At 36.4% G+C, this 15,279-nt stretch overlaps 1 long non-coding RNA gene across 1 annotated transcript in view; it reads left to right on the forward strand.

The window, feature by feature from the left end:
- Positions 1–911: 911 nt before the first annotated feature.
- The window catches only part of LOC116419876, a 57,676-nt gene continuing 43,308 nt past the window's right edge, over positions 912–15,279 (forward strand). The window contains exon 1 of the long non-coding RNA XR_004230209.1: positions 912–1,096. This is a non-coding gene — a long non-coding RNA (uncharacterized LOC116419876). The remainder of the gene's footprint in view (positions 1,097–15,279) is intronic.

Below are 15,279 nucleotides of genomic sequence, written 5' to 3' on the forward strand. Positions count from 1 at the left end.
GCAGAGGAAGACAAACAAACATACCAGGAATATTAGTCAGGGAACCAATTTCCTCACGGTCACACTAGGGAATGAGGGAACCATGACTAGATGTCTCCTGACTTTCTTATTTTTTTAGCTAGCATAAATAATCAGCTTCACATTCCTTATATTAAGAACAATCTAGGAATTGTTAACAAATAGGCTGGGTATTCTGGGTCTCCTTGTATTCATTCATTCATTTATTTTACTTATGTATTTATTTATTATCAAGAGGCAAATATTTTATTATGCTGCTAACAGTGGATTAAATATATATATATATATTTATTATATGTAGCACACACATATATCTATTAACAAAGAAAAAAGAGTTTTAGCAATTAATTGAAGGGGAAATACACAAGCTAAATTCCCTACTAGAATTCACAATTAACAGTAGGAAGATACTATCATGGAGAAAGGCATAGCAGGTTCCTAATGAACCCCTAACTCCATAACTTGGGCTAAATTCCTAGAAAAGGATTTAGTACCCTAAATAGAGTTAGCCCCTAAATAGAGTTAGCCACTGTGGATGCTTAGCAAGTAGACTAACCCTAAAAAGAAGTCAGTGATCTCCTTGTATTTATAGAAAATCTCCAAATGATGCAGAGCTTGGTGCTCTTTTTTAGGACTGTGGGAAACAGCTGCTTCCCTCTACCTCCCCACAATATAACCCTGTTTTCCTGATTATGAGAACACAGACTTTGAGGCTAGGTCCCCATTAATTGCTGACAGACTTGTCACCACCTACCCAGCATGCCTGAGCCATATGCACTTTTTGTGCCCAACCTGTGGTAAAGCCTTCCCAGCTCATATTGGTCTGATCAGACACAGATACTCTGCACTTTGACCCCAGGATTGTGATGTCATCCTGGTCCTCTTTAAGCATGCAGGACAAACAACATCAAAACACCACCTGTTCTCTATCTAGCTACCAGAACATCTGCCTGTTGTTCATTGTTGCTTCTCCCTAATACTCATTCGTTGCCATCAGACTATTCTGATGAGTTCTCAGAAACAAAGAAATATCCCTATTCGCTACTGTTTGCTCTCTCTTTCCAATACATTAAAAGAGGTAAGTGGTACTGTTAGAATTATAGAATGTTAAGGATCATATTAAGTATCCACTTATTTTTACAGATAGAGAGATTGAGACCCAGAGAGGAAGACTGATTTGTTCAAAATTTTATAGAAGTCCAAGAGCAGATATGGGATCAGAAGTCGGTTTTCTCCCATAATCCAGTGAGATTATGGTGACCTTACACAGCCCTCCATCACTTAAATCCATTTGACTTCCACGTCATGGAATCACCTCTCTACTGTTAGAATTCTCTTTGAAAATGAAGAACAAACACCAATAAGAACAATCTCTCCTCGCTATACATGTTGGTTATCTTCAGTGGTGTATACTGGAGCCACCTTATATTCATTCTATAGAGCAGATTGTCAAATTTTCAGTGTGCAGATTTAAACCTTGGAAAATTACAAATGGTACACATCAGGGCTTGATTTATTATTGAGTTATTTGTTGACAAAAAGTGATGGAGAAAATGTGATAATCCAGATTAAATTGAAAAGTGTCTCATGTCCATATTTTCCCCTCAGAGCCATTTGTTAAATATTTACCAGAATATCCCTGCTTCTTTCCCACAAGGATCAGACTTAGAGAGAAAAAAGGAGTTTAAAAACTATAAAAATAACACTAAAATCAAGTTGATGTGGATTTCGAGATGACAGGTCTCAACTTATTCCTGCTGTTACAATTTATGGAGTACTTCTTATTTTTAGGTGCTTTCACCTCTGCTGTCTCATTTTGTCCTTGCAATGAATATCTCTCTTGAGAGAGGGAGAGAAAATAACTTCTTAATTAGTCTCCCTAACTTGTCTGTTGCTTCTGCTATCTGCCCTTCACGCAGCTGCCAAATTGGTTTTCCTAAGTGCAAATCTGACCACATTATTCCCCTACTCAATAAACTTCAATGGTTCCCTGTTACTTGTTAGATCAAGCTTAAACTCCTCTGACATTTAAAGCCCTTCACAACCTGGCCCCCAGCCTGTGTTCCCAGCCAGGTTGCACATTACTTCCTCTTCCAAACTGCTGTTTAAACTGAAGAGTTTTCTTCATCCTGAGGTCAAATCCTGGTCTTATTCTTTGGGCTGGGTAATATATTCTAGAGAATATTCTGAGCAGAGACCAAGAAAATTTTTATTGCATGTCTGACACCAGATGGTAGTGACCAAAATTTGATATTAAATGACAGTAATACAACAATGACCGAGTTCATTGTTCTGGACTCATTAAGACTTCAGTAAATATTTGCTGATTCACCATATAAGTATTCCTAGAGAAAATGGGGGTTCAGGTGGGAACAATTTCACATGCATGGGCTTGTGTATCTCTCTGTAAATTTCATAATTATATAATGATGATAATAACAATAGTAATAGCTGACACTTGTCTAGCCCCTGTTTTGTGCCTGGTACTGTGCTGTGTTTTACAGATATCATAGCATTTGATATTCCCACAAACTCTGGCATGTATGTACTGTTATTATCTCATTTTTAAAGTTGAGGAAACTGAGGCAAAGAGGGATGAAAGTGACTATTATTCTTAACAGATGGATTCGGAGCTTTTTCCATATGAAGATGCACTTAGCAATGGCTGATGCAATCTTGAATTTGTATTAGAGTTGAGAACATTAAGCCCTAAAGAAAGGTATCAGATAACATTGAGAGACAGGGTCAGAAACAGAAGTGGAGAGAAAGTTGAGAGTTCTGGCTGTCATATTGGCTTATGCATGTAATTATGTTTTATTAATTGTGGTCCTATGTCTCTGCCAGTAACCAGTGTGATCCTGAGGCTGCAGAATAGAAAATGACAAATGGGCATCATTTTTCAATTGATGGGGCTGTTCTTTCTGAATTAAAAAGGATCTCATTAAAGCCCCAAAGCCTAGTAATTTTCACGGGATCTTTAAAGTCAGTATCATAAAAGCCTGGGAAAATGAAACATCTCCTATGGTTTGAAGGTGAGCTCTAGAACTGGCTTCACAAAGCAGGTGAAGGAACAGCTATCAAGATGCACACTAGGTTTGACTATCTGTTCTTTGGGTCACTATTGCACTGGCTAATTCAAAGGCAGTTATTTAATTATTTCATATGCATTTATATTTATTAACTTTATATTTCTTCTGTGCATATTTTTATATGTTATGCTTGTCTTCCTCATTTGAATATAAACTCATTGAATTTAGAGAGTAGTTCATTGTGTGGACTTGATTCCTCAACTCTAGGTACTGTGCTTGATTCTTGACACATAATAGGTGCTTAACAAATGTTTACTTGATTGATGATGAATTTCAATGTGCTCTAGATTTAGTAAGAAATCTTATAATATATTTTCTTTGCCAATACTTCCTTTAAATACCTTTCCTGTAAAAATATGTACATTTTCGTATTTGCTGTCATAATTCCTGAAATCCTACCTTTATGTGAAATCTTTTTTTTTAAGAAATACTTTGTCATTTTATAACCTTGACTAAAGGGAAATGTTCTTTGAATCTCTCTTTCTCTGTGTGAAATGAACCTATATTTGAAGATAGTCATCAATTTGCTATGTTAGAATGAAAAATATTATAGATCCAAAGCAAGTCGCTGCACAATTCTTCCTTTTTTCCTATGGATTGAGATTTTTAGCCTTCTTTTCTTTTCTTTTTTTTTCCTTAAGGCAGTTGGGGTTAAGTGACTTGCCCAGGGTCACACAACTAAGAAGTATTAAATGTCTGAGACCAGATTTGAATTCAGATCCTCCTGACTTCAGGGCTGGTGTGCTATCCACTGCATCACTTAACTGCCCCTAGCCTTATTTTTCAAGCTATTTGTAAGTATTTACACAACACCTAAATCCTTCTATCAACTGTTTTTCCTGAGGCAATTGGGGTTAATTAACTTGCCCAGGGTCACACAGCTAGGACATATCAAGTGTCTGAGGCTGGATTTGAACTCTATCCTCCTGGCTTCAGGGTTGGTGCTCCATTCACTGCACTGTCTAGCTTTTCCTGCCAATTAATTAAAAAAAAATTGTTCTAGATTTTTTTCCTCTCAGTTACAAATATACCTAAAAAAGCAATTTCCTATATTGGCCACATTCACAAAATATATCTCAATGTGCAATGTGAGTATCACTTCTCTATAAGGAGATAGTGTGTTTCATTTTAAGTCCTCTGGAACTATAGAATTGGGTTTGTGCTGGTTAGAGTTTCTAAGTCTTTCAAATTTATCTCTATGCTGTTCTTATTGGATAAACAGATTTTTTTCCTAATTCTGCTCCTCTCACTCTATCAGTTCCAACAAATCTTTCTAGGTTTCTCTAAAACTATCTCCTTCATCATTTCTTTTAGCAACTAATTTCATCAAGTTTATATAATTCCACTGATTCAACAATTATCCAACTGATGGATACACCTTCAATGTCCAATTCTTTGTCATTTCAAAAAGAGCTGATAATGTTTTTGCCCATTCTTAAAATTTGTTTGATTGGGACTAATTCCTTCTGTGATTTTCTCTTCATCTTATCCTCCTTCCTTATTTCCTTGCTTTCCCATTTGAGTGAAATGTATTTCTATATAAAAGACTGTGTATTTTATGAAATAATCCCTCCTCCGACCAATTCAGTTGAGAGACTTGAAATGTGCTTGCTGCCACTCAGGAGGAAAGGGTTCTTTTTAATGTCTTTATTGACTTCTCTTAATCTGTGGTTGCCACTGGTACTGCTCATAAACATCTGAACTGCATTCACTGGGTGTGCCTTTCTAGTCTTCCTTATAGGCATGCAATGCATTTTGTAGAAACGATGTCCTGTTGCCACTGTGGTCTTTTAGTCTCATGGTTTCACAATGGCTATGGTTGATCTGATTGTATTTTCGATTCTCATATTCTAGCAACTATAGTACTCCTCTGTCCTGTTTCTCTTTCACCCTTTTTTTCATAGGATCATGGTTATAAAGGTCAAAGGAACCTCAAAGCCATAAAATTCAACACATTCATTTTAAAGGTGAAGAAACTGAGAACTTATACAAGATACTATCAGAGATAGGTCTTCTGACACCAGAATCAATGCTCTTTGCCCTGGATGATAGTTATCTGAACACAAGTGATGTCAATTAATCCAAGTTTTGGTGAATCTTTTCCTCTTTGTGAAAGCACATGGTTCGGGACTTCTTGCAATGGATCTTCCTCTGAGTAAGTCTTCTTAGTTCTCCTTATTGGAAAAGCTGATTGAATCTGGGAAAGAGGTTGTTAGAAACCCACTGCTCCTAATGAAACTACAGATTAATCAGTCCAATTTAATTAAACTGCTGCCAGCAGCTAGATGGCATGGAAGACAAAGAAGTATCAGAGAGTTTTTTGGTAAACTGTCCTTTTCTTTGGTTCAGTGGTCATTTCTGGTATGGCTTTCCAGGGAAGATCAGCACCTCTGATGTGAGGGCTGCTGAGCCCTTTTCAGAGCTTCTCATTCATCTCTGGTGTTTACCTGCCATCTGACTCTCACCTGTGGTTCCAAGAAGCTTAGCATGCTCAGTGGTCATCCCAGTTAAAACTGTCTCAGCAGATGGGTTAATAAACCAGGCTGAGGATAACTGATGGGTTTTAAATTTGTCTGTGAGTTAGAGGTGTGTTTACTCCTGTAAGGAATCTTAGTGAATAAGAACTCTTAGATAAGCTCAGCCAAGTCTTTTGTGGAACTTTCTGCTGAGAACATGAGAAAGTACCTATAGTTATCTGTTAGAATTCCAGGAAAAGCACAAAGAAGTTAAGGCTACTCTTCTGGTACATTAATTAATTAATGAGTAGCCTTTATTGCAGACCTGTGTTTACCTCAGAAACCTGTCCAGTTCCTTGAATAAACACAGTCCTTCTAAAGGAATGAACAAATAATCTCCTTGGTGAGCCTCTTGTGAAGAAATATTTTGTACCTGAGAGGCTGCTATGTCTCAAGAGTCATGCATCAAATGAGAATACTTAGCCTAGTACCTTTTTTGTTCTTGGTCTATAAAAACCCCTTAGTAGAAAGGGACTTTAAAGATTTGGGCTAGGAAGTCTTGTACAAACTTTCTAGCAATGGCTCCCCCTTGGGACTTTGAATAGCTGTGATCTTGAGTCCTCCTAGCCAAGGAATTTAGATGTTGGTGCTTCTTTGACTGATGATGATGTATATTTTGATATTGTTTGTTAAGTGGCCACTATGTTTGTCAATTGTGTATTACTTTTGTGCTATGAGTTTCCTCTTCTCTTATGTCTTATTTAAATGAAGGTTCTGAGAACTAAGGAACTTGTACCTACCTTCTTCAACACTATGTGAATTCTAAACCTAGATTAATTTTACAGCCCCAAGCTTGTGAAAAATTTCCCGGATAAGATTAGGTAGATATGAACAATTTGTTCCCATGGGCCATGAAGATAATAGAGTCAGGTTCTGTGGAGCATTTTGAGCTTAGTTAGACAGCAAAGCTCATCCCAAGCCATTGCCAGTAAGTCAGAGAATGAGGGTAACTGCATATAACCCTGTCTCATTTTAAATCCATTGATGAGGGTCTCCAGAGCTTCATAATTTTTTTTGACCTCATCAGGTTTCATCACTAAGAGCACACATACCAATGGTAGTGACAAGGTACTTTCCTGCAGGTGGCAACCGTATTGTCATAAATGTGTCATTTACTCCTTTTAGGAGATGTACATGTTTGGTAACCAAATTTGGTTTTAATTGCAAAATCTACACCAGTTTCATGGTGATGAGGTTTTGGGTAGTTAGAGGGCATTAACAGAGAGCCAAAATTATTGTTAACAATCTGGAAATCTAGCAGGGAGGAACAATGATAAGATTATAAGTGGCCTTTTTGATTTTGATTGGGCTTTTATTATAGCCTCACAACAGGTGGAGCTCTTTGGCAGAATACTAAGCTGAATTTACTGCATTGACAAAACCACCTTATCTTCACAGTTACTGTATCCAATCAGAAAGCCAAATTATGATGTCAAATCCCCAGGTTATATTTCTTTAATAATAAGACTACTCTACTGTAATTCCCTTGCTAACTCTTTTTTTGTGGCGGGAAAAGATAGGTATTCAAGAGATGTGAAACAATCACAGCAAACATTTATCACAGGTCACAGAGATTTTCCATTTGTTATGTGAAATAATTCATGGGCTCAGACACATATGACTAACCAAAGCAGAATCATGTAAGATTAATCCAAAGTGCTTCTGGGTTGGGGAAATTTTGAAGCCTCAGGAGAGAAAAGGAACAAGAGCAGAATCTAGGGAGTAAGGGAAAGAATTAGGGAGGTGTTAAGGATGGGTCAGGGAGGGACTAGGAAAGAACCAGGTAGAGTTTATATGACTCACCCAGGCCCCAGACTTGCTTTATGATGTGCCAATCAAAACAGTCTCCAAAGTTGCTCTTTTATGAGGCAAAAGAAACCACATGGATATCTTGAAGTTAATGATTAAATTTCTGGTGTCATATCACTATGACCTGGGTAAGCAGTGTACTGAACTGTGATTACAGCTCCTAGTGTATCTGCACCTGCTGCTTCATCATTTGCCCATCACCACAGGATTTTGAGGTAGATAAAAATGGTAAAATGATATAGCTGATGTCTTGACTCACACATAAATTAATTTAAATCAGTCAGTTGATAAGCATTTATTAAGTATCTACTATTTGCCAGGCACTATATTCAGTGTTAGGGATACAAATATAAGTGGGGGAAAAAATGCTGACTCTCAATGAGCTTGCATTTTAATGGGAGAGAAACCATGATCATATACAACTATGTAGAGAGTAAATGTAAAGAGGATAAACATGAACTAGTTGAGGGGATTAGAACTATGAGATCATAGATTTAAAGTTATTAGACATATAAGGAACTTGGACTCAGTGAAGATATTGGACTTATCCAAAACAATCACTGGCAAATTCATAGGCAAGGACATTCTGTATCCCTTTGTAAACAAGGCTGGAAAGATTTATACTTGCCTTTGTGTTATCTCTAAGGAGAGCTCTCGCCCCAAAGGTATTTGAAGGGAGGAGGGAAGGGAGTGGAACAACTAATTTTGCTTCTCTCTGGGTGGAGGTTGCAGGAAAAACAAAAAAGCTAATTCCTGAAGAAAGGACTCAAATGAAAAAGCAGAAACTTGGAGCATTCCTATCATATAAGTTCTTTATGGTATCATAAGATAACAAGTGTTATCTGACATACAGAAAAATTGGGGGGAATAAGGATACACACACACAAAACTCCCCACATATATATGTATATAAACTGGAAACAGCTGGCTTGATAGTCTTCAGTTTACAGAGAGATTATCAGTGCTATTGGAGCCACATGTGGTTGGGTAGCACTAGCCCCAATATGGTCCTGCTGTGCATTTTACACTCATTGTTAATTCAATCAATCCATGCCTCCCTTCTCCACCAGGTTATTCACCTGGTTATGTTAATTCCCTGAGGTGAGGTGGGTTTCTGTGTTGTTTTCTGATAGAGACTCAATTCAATTCAATTCAATAAACACTTATTAAATGTCTATTAGGTGCCAGATGCTGTGTAAAGTGCTGAGGATACAAATAAGAGGGAAAAAACCCATAGTTTCAGCCCTTAACGAGTTTACTATCTAATGGAGGAAGTTAAAATATAAAAGGAAAGTCAGAAGATTGAGAGTGGGGGAGATAGCATCTAATTCCACAAAGTTTAGTCTCAACAGAGCTGCAGATGGAAAACAGAGTAAATTGCAAAGTTCAAATTCTGCCCCTTTTAAAGGAAAGCTTTGGGTGGAGTTTAGTGCTCCATTCTCCAGCCCTTCACTCAGAGAAAAGAGGAAAATGAGGGAGCCAGGAAGGTACCAGAGTTGAGATAAACAGCATAATTTGATTTTCTATGATTATCTTATCTTGGGAGAAGCATCTTGTTCTGTGGGGTTAAGAACAAGCAGAACTGAAGATAGAAAGCAGAGTGAGTGTGGATATATATTTTTTAATCTTCAGGAGTTTTAAACTTTTTTTAAAATGTCCTGGGCTCCTTTGGTAGTCTGGAAAAGCCTATAAGCCCTTTCTTAGAATAATGTTTTTAAATGTACAAAACAAAACTCGTAGAATTATAAAAGAAACCAATTATATTGAAATACAATTATCACAATATTAAGGTTCATGAATTCTAGATTAAGAATCTCTGATCTAAGGGAAGTCTCCTATCCATACTGTAAGAAACAAAGTTCTTACCAAAGAACTCCACTGACTCAATGATGAATGCAGGAAAGATTTATTTTGAATTCTTGGGTGTACCCCAATTCCATGGAAGGGGAACATACTTTCAGGGGCCAAATCTAGCCTTTTTATGGGGTTTAGTTGACTCTACTTCTTCCTTAAGGATTACCTGATTGGTTAGGATCTTTTCCAGTTACATTCTCCCTTGTAAGGTATGTAATATACCCATTTTAAAGCAAAATGTGACCAAAGCAGTTTTTCCTTTGGTTCTTTGAGCTTGGGCTATTGGGCACATCTTCACTTTCCCAATCTTTCCTTGTCCAAGAGGCAAACTCCCCTTCTTTACCACAGAGCACAGTCCCAGACCCCCAAGAAACTTCCATTCTTATATTCTTTTAGGGTAAGATAGCTTGAGGAAGGGTAGGACAAAGTCTAGAGAGTTCCTGTTCAAATCTAAAACCTCCATTCCTGATTATTCTTTCATGTCTTTATGAATTTCAATTTTATAATTTGTTTTCATATTTCTAACTTAACTTTCATAGCTGTGGAAACTAAATGTCCATCCTTTTTTTTCTATACTCTCTTTGGGCCAGTCTTTTCTTTAATAGCTTGACATAGGTTCCTAAATTGAGAATTGGAAGAGATGGCAGTGCTATTTAGTGTGATCTCATTTTACTGACAAGAAAATAAAGCCCTTCCCCTCACCTCCACCCCAAGTTACACAGGTATTTTGTCTCAAGACTAGAATTGGAATCCAGATTTTTCTGACTCCAATTCCAGTGTATTTTTTAGAATATCCTACTTACCTGATACTTCAACAGAACATTTATTGCTACAAAACCTACTATGAAGGTAACACCTACTTTTTTGCATTATCATATCCTCTGGACCTAAATTTTTGCTTCTCTTCAGCAAATTCTTGTTTTAAATAGCAACAATAGTAATAAATAATCAGTATATTTCTAAGATGCTTTAGAAGAAGATAAAGCATTACCCTTGAATTCAGAAAGATCTGACTTCAATCTACACGTATTAGCTGCATGACTCTAGGCTCACTTTATCTTTCAGGAAATTCCCTAAGAATATAAATTATGGATAAATTGCTGATGTGAATTGGTAGAAGGCATTTCTAAGCCAGAGATCCCCTATATTGATGAAGTCATAGATCCAAAGAACCAAAAAAGAAAACATAACACCAAATCCTAAATACCTCAATAACTCTGTGGTTGAATCACGGGAGAAATGTTTTCCATCACTGCATATCATAACCTGTCCATGAATGATGATGATGATGATGATTTATTAAATATAGAGGACCTGATTGGAATTCTAGGTCTGCTGAATAACTATCTGATTTATTTCCCTTTTCTAAACTCAGTTTCTTTGTTCATATAATGATGAGATTGGATTACATGGATAAGGATAATGCATTAATGTACAAGAATGGAATTTTAATGGAGTTGTATCATATATGAGGGATTGGTTGGTTGGGGAAGTACTTTTAGAAAGGGGAGTATTTCAGGACCTCACCAGTCTCACCATATACATAGCACTCAAATCACCTATAAGTTAAGCAGGTGCTGGAAATAGTTACAACTGCAGTGGAGAAGAAAGACAGGCAGATTGCTGGTGGAAACCATTGGAGCAGGGTCTGAAGGATGGTCAAGGAAGAAGTAGAGAAGAGGGAAAGAGACAAAAGTAATTGGGACAGAATAAAAGGAGGGCATATTCTAGGTTAAAACCAATAACAGTTTGGAAAATTTGGATCATAATCATGTTTTCTGCAGTGAGATACTTGTAATATATCTGCAATAAATTGCAGTTTACAAAGCAGTGAACTTGCCAGGGGGCCTCTTTATTATAGCAACTGGATGAATTAATATGAATGATATTAGCAAATTAGTATTTCTCCTCAAAGATAGAATTTTCTTAAACCAGTCTTTGCTCACTTTCTCCCTTTTTCTGCCAAAGACCTAGCTCCAGAAAAAGTTCATTAGATTGGATCTTTTATTGCAATTGGTTTTTATTTCTTCCTGTGTTCCTCCGTAGACTCAAGATCCAATTTTCTACCTGCTAGTGAGATCATTTCAGCACCAGAGACAGCTCCTCGCACAGATCACTTTAAAGAAGCTGTGTTTCTTTATTCCCTTCTCTCACTATGTTATTCAGTCTTTTAATTATTCTTAAGCTGTTAGAAAAGAGATGCAATATATTTTACTTTGTGTCTTTGAAGAGAACGAAAACTTGTAAATTCAGAGGGTTATATATCTTATTGTTACCGTGCTGTGCTGTATTTGTTAATGCTTCCTTGGTGGTAGTCAGAATTGAAAATAAAGATGGAATGCAAGGTTTTAGAATGGATGTTGTTGATGTTGACCATTTTCATAGAGTAGTTTGGCCTGTAGAATAATGGATTTAAGTTTTATTCAAAATAAAAAGAGGTTCCTAGGCTTATAAAAGGACTCTCTCCTGAAGTAGGTGCCAATCCAAATTCTGACCTCTTCTCCTAGTCACTTTGCTGTTTATGCCAAATGTTGAAAAAAAATGCAATACCATCTTTTTCTTTGGAAATTTTGGAGCAATATTCAATTCAATAAGCATGTTTTAAGTTCTTGCTTTTGAATATTACTTACTATAAAAGAATCTTGCCATGGTAAATCTAGATATAATAGAACATACTCTCTGGAGTAAGAAGTAAGGCATTTTTCTCCATTGACAAAGGAGTTGATGAGGGGATTCAAAAGTGCAGAATTGAATGTAACTTCTTTCCCAAAGCCCAAATGGGAAATGTTAATGAGTAAAGCCATATCTTGTCCTTTGCGAAGGGGAGGATGGAGTTGACTAGAGTTAGAGAACTTCAGTTTGGAAGAAGTCTTCTTTAGAACTCTTTGTATGCTTCTATGTTAGAAGTTGTACAGAGTCAGCATCCTTTCAGATTGTTAAAGAAAAAGACTTTGGGAAGACATGAAGAAACTGATAGTCTCTGTCATGTTCTTATCCCTAGCTTGCTTCTCAAGAGACTTGGTGGAATTTCCTCTTGGGTGAGATCTAGAACTCTCTTCTTGGTTGAAAGGAGTTATCTCACTTTCAAAAGGAGAGCTTCTTTATTCTGTATTGCCTAGCATGTATCTTCCTATGTATTTATACCTTCTCTGATTTATATTTTCCTACGATTTGGATAAATAGGTTTCTTTACTATTATTATATGTATTCATTGTGGAACTAGTATTTGGTGGAAAAGGGGTCAATCGTAGGGTCTCCCTTCCCCCAATAATAACAGCATAAGAAGTTAGATTGAATCCAATAATAGTCCCTAAATAAGCAATATTTAAGGAATTTACACAACATATAAATACATACATAAATATGCATGCATAAATATGTGTATATACATATATGTGTGTATCTTTATAGATATCTTTATATGTGTGTTTATATCTATATTTCTGTATAATATGTTCTTTCTTTTTCTAGCTCTGTATCTATCTTTCCCTACCCCAGTGAACTTCAGTCCTAACTTCCTGCTTTCTCTCTTGTCATGAATTAAAGTTTTTTTCAGTGGGGGAAATAGGCAGAATAGATATCTCTAGCCTATCTTTGAGCCATCAAGGTCAGTCACTGCTAAAGGTCAGGGGATAGCCCCTTATAATATATGGGTAATTTTACACATGAGGTCCAGTCTCATTATATATGGAATCTTGAAGTTGCAATGGGGATTCAGAGGCCACTTACTCTCACATCTGAACCAGAATCTTAATTCCCAACAAGTATTCATGTAGTGCTTGCTTGAGAACCCCAGTGAGCAGGCACTAAAAGCATCTTATTCTATATTTGCACAATTCTGATTAAGAAGATATTTCTTAAAATAAGTCTCAATCTGCCTCTATGGAACTTTCATCTAGTACTCTTGGTTCTCCCTTTGAGGAACTTTTGGAACAAATCAAATCCTTTTTCCATTTGATAGCTATTCAAATACTTGAAGAAAGGTGGAGATACCAATTCTTCCCCCATCAATTCTTGTAGAAAAATATTAATTTTCCCCAACATATTCTCACATGACATGATTTGGAAGCCTTTTTACTATCCTGGTTATTCACTATTGGATTTTTTTCCTATATTTTCAGTATTCCCCTTCAAACCTTATAACATTTCTATTATTGCAGCTTAAGATCATATTCACTTTTTGGGATATCACATTACTGATTCATAATAATTACTAGCATTTACTTAGCACTCTAAAGTTTGAAAAACTCTTTACATATTTCTCATTTGATTTTCACAACAATCTCAGGGTGAAGGTCTATTATTTTCTTCAATCTACAAATGAGGAAATCGAGTCAGATAGAGGTTAAGTGACTTGCTCAGGGTCACAAAAATTGTAAGTGTCTGAGGCTAGATTTGAATTCAGATCTCCCTGACTTGAAGTCCATTGCTCTGCCCACTTAGACTACTTAAAGGTCATACTGAGCTTTCAATGCTTCAGAGACTTAGGTAAGAATTAAAACACTTTTTAATGAAAAATTTGGGCAATGTCTAGTCATATTTCTTATTTAAATTATTACATATTTCTTTTTCAGAACAGACTGAATTAATAAATGAGTTAAATCTTTGTTCTTGGGGATTTGGAAAATGGAAATAGAATGAATTTCCAAAAATACGTGGTCAAAAAGAGAACAGCATAGTAGAGTAGATGAGAAGGCCATTCCTGGAATAGGAGGAAGTTCTACCTTTGACAAATACTTTATATTTGATTATGGATAAGTACCCCCAGATAGCTCTTTAAGAGTGCAAGTTACAGAATTAAATCAGAATTCCAGACCATAGACAAGAAATACCACATTATCAGGTCCTAATTAGTGGTTCATTTTCACAAATTAAACAAGTCAAACTCTTGGGGAGATGGATTGATTTTTGCCTGTCTTAAATATGTTTTCTCCAGTCTTTCTTCTCAAAGAGGTCAGATCAAAGTTGCTTTGAATACCTGGATTCATTTGATAGATATGGATTTCAAGCTGATATCTATGCAGAACTGTCATTAGCATTTCAAAAATGTGTCAAAATGTGTGTTGAAACGTTGGTTGTCCCAGAAGGCTGTCTCAGTATTTCAGAGGCTGATGGGAAACAAGTTTTGTGTGAAGACCAGGGGGTACTCTGTCTTAGTTCTCTGGAATGCAGTGCAACCCTGGGGAGCTGTCAAACCAATGACTGATTATATGTTTATATGCTTATGTCTATAATTATGAAAATACAAATTTATGCCAAAAGGAAATCTCCACCCACACTTTTTTTCTCAGTTTGTTTCTAGTGAATATAAAAATAGACAGGAATTAAAGTTGTGTTTGAAACTGATAAGCTTTAAAGCCCATTTTCCAGTCCGTAAAGTCTCTCAGATTTCTATTCCTGACATTCAATGGGACAGTTAGGTAGTGCAGTGTTTAGAGTACTGGCTCTGGAGTCAGGAAGACCTGAGTTTAAAATTAGCCTCAGATACAAACTAGCTATGTGACCCTAGGCAAGTCACTTAACTCTTTGCCTCAGTTCCCTTATCTGTAAAATGAACTGAAGAAGGAAATGGTAAGCCGCTCCAATATTTCTGCCAACAACACCCTAAGTGGAGTTAAACATGACTGAAAATGACTAAATAACAGCAACAAAGTTATTCAATGATTTCATCTTCTATCCTAGAGCTAGAAGCAATTTTAGAGAAGGTGGATGTTTGGCTAATTAGGAAGCATGCTGAGCAAATTGTGTTATACGACAATAATGGCATATTATTGGGCTGTAAGCAATGGAAAATTAGAAAATGCAGAGAAATTTGAGAAAACTGGTATGAATTGATGCAGAATAAAATAATCAGAATCAAGAAAGTAATCTACACTGATTATCATGACAGAGAAAAACATCACTGAAGGACATTAGAACACAGATCTATTAAATGACCTGTTCTGACTTCATACCTGGAGGCAATTAAGTGGTGCCAATGATAGAGTTCTGTG

Source organism: Sarcophilus harrisii, chromosome 6, assembly GCF_902635505.1.
Source record: "Sarcophilus harrisii chromosome 6, mSarHar1.11, whole genome shotgun sequence".
Taxonomy (NCBI): domain Eukaryota; kingdom Metazoa; phylum Chordata; class Mammalia; order Dasyuromorphia; family Dasyuridae; genus Sarcophilus; species Sarcophilus harrisii.